Consider the following 2,524-nt stretch of genomic DNA (forward strand, 5'->3'; position numbering starts at 1 on the left):
TAAATTTGTTCTCTCACTTTTGAAATGGGTAAAGAGGAAGAAATTAGTTTAATGTAATTTTCTTCATGATTGAGACACCAGATCCAGCTAGCTCTTACAAGAAACAGATAGGACTATAAATGGATTCTTGTTTTTGGTTGGGATTTTGGGGGTTAATTTAATTTCAATAATTTATCATTTTCTTTCGTTGATTAATTTTATTATTATGTGATTGTTTTTGTGGCAATTATTATGAATTTCAAGTAGTAATTGTAATGATAGAAAAAAAGACTAGGGGTTTGAAGAAGGCACTGTGAAGTGTCATTTTCCTGTTTACATACATATATGTTTCTGGACATGTATTTTCACCTTTTGTTTTAAATACTAATTAAGTATTGATACTAAGTTTTACCAAATTCTACAAACATGCCATTCTGATAATTTTAGTACTCTTTTTGACAATAATCGCTTTAATGGTTGTTATATATTTTGTTGATATAAGCACGAAGAAGCTTTAGAAGAAAAATAGGAAGGTATAGTTGAAACAAGTTTCCATTTAAGTGATAATTTCTGATAACATGGTGATATTACATATTTTTTGGATGCAGCTTTTAGACTAGAAGGATCATGATCATATTATTGGCCCATACAAGAGAGTTCAACAGTGGATTGAGAGCACAAAAAATGCAACGAAGCCACATTTTAATGAAGTTCATAATGTTCTCTATAATTCTTTAATATATATTGTAGCAGACATCAAAAAGCTTTATACTTTACTTGTTAAACTAAGTACTTGTTTTCTCTTACTAACCATACACTCCCACCAAAATAAAGACATAAATAGAAATTAGATAATGAAATTATATATTAAAAAGAATGAATATTTTATATATTTGAATTTTCATTACAATTTTTTTATAATCTATTTACTAAGCTGCAATTTCTAATCCAAACAACACTCCGGCATGCTTGGGAGCTTCGTCATCCTTAAAATAAGTCTTTATCATTTTGTCGAATACATGCCACGTCAACAAACTATCCGATGCAGCTTGATGAGCATTTCCAACTGCCCGACACACATTAAGCGTAGTAGCTACCCGCTCGAGACCACCATAAAGAGAGTTGCAGGACTTCATCATATATTTCATGTCATAAACACTTTTTCCAAACAATACTTCAACCATTTTCAAAAAATCCTCTAACAGGTTTGGTAAATTCATTCCGGTCAGGATCTTCACCAAATATCCAAAATCATAAGCTACTAAACGTGACCCAAGTAACAAAATCGTTATAAACAAGTATTGACGAGAACATTAGTTCAGCGAAAAGCTTTGAATCCACACCGTGAAATAAATTGCGCTCAAAATTAATCCCTTGACGGCGGAGCATATCAATGGAATCTTGATTACAGAGATCATGATTGACGTCAAAATCACAGAAGTTAAACTCCCAGATGTAACTGTTATTGGTTCCAAAGTCAGGAAGGTTTCCCTCAGAATCCGAAAGTGTGAGTCCAACTTGAATGAGTTTAAGATCATCGACATTGGCTTTCAAATAACGGTAGTGATCAGAGGGTAGAAGATGACGATAGTCAATTTTTGGGGAATGAATTACGCCGGGAAATTCAGTATCCATTGAAATGATTAGATGATGTTCAGAGATAGCTTGAAGGATGAGATTGAATTCATACTCTAAATTGTACGCCCAAACTTCACGGATAATGACTTCCTTCAACATGCTCATGTTGAGTTTCTTGAAGAATTGATTTTGAAGTTGAATTGAAAGAGAGAAAAAACAACTGCAGGTGAATACTAGGATTGTGTGATGCTATGAGATGAGAATAGATTTGGCTTTTTTATATTAAAAGTAAACCCTAAACCCGGAAAAGATATTCCTTGGAAAGTGGGAAATAAATTGAATAAGTTATTTAATCATATATTTTTATTAGGTTAGTTTTTCAAAAATATTTTAATAAATATCTATTTGGTAGGATTTGAATTAATATTCAAATAAATATTTCAAAAATTATTTCTAATTTCTTAATTTATAGTTTTTTAAATATTATTTGATTTGATTTTATAAACAAAATTAGATTTGATTTTATAGCATTAATTAATAAAAAATTATATTGAGAGTTTTCTTTTTAATTTGTTATAATTTTTATATTTTTTAACCTTTCTAACTTTCATTATAGTTTGTTATCTCTTTTATTGTAAACTTAAATTCAAATTTGATTTTTATATTTTGAGTCAGTTGTGATTTTATTCATCTTATTTTGAATTTATAAAATATATCATTAAATTTCTATAAAATATTTTCAGATAGGTTGAGGCTATTTATGCTACAATACTTTTAGTTGATTAATGAGTTGTTAATTCACATAGTGATGTGATCGACAATGTATATGTAAATTAAAGCTTTTATTTTTGACATGATATAGAGTTTAAAGAAAATCTTACAACTTACCTACATAAAACCCTAAAAGAAATATAAAATTTACAATATTTGTGAGGCAAGATTTACAAAGAGACTCTAGACTAGGAAA

The 2,524-nt window shown here is 29.0% G+C and overlaps 1 pseudogene; it reads right to left on the minus strand.

Annotated features, from left to right (window-relative positions):
- Nucleotides 1-908: 908 nt before the first annotated feature.
- Nucleotides 909-1,863, minus strand: LOC127105594 (probable CCR4-associated factor 1 homolog 9; annotated as a pseudogene).
- Between the last annotated feature and the right edge of the window lie 661 nt (nucleotides 1,864-2,524).

The sequence above is a fragment of the Lathyrus oleraceus genome, chromosome 7 (genome assembly GCF_024323335.1).
Source record: "Lathyrus oleraceus cultivar Zhongwan6 chromosome 7, CAAS_Psat_ZW6_1.0, whole genome shotgun sequence".
In the NCBI taxonomy this organism is placed as follows: domain Eukaryota; kingdom Viridiplantae; phylum Streptophyta; class Magnoliopsida; order Fabales; family Fabaceae; genus Lathyrus; species Lathyrus oleraceus.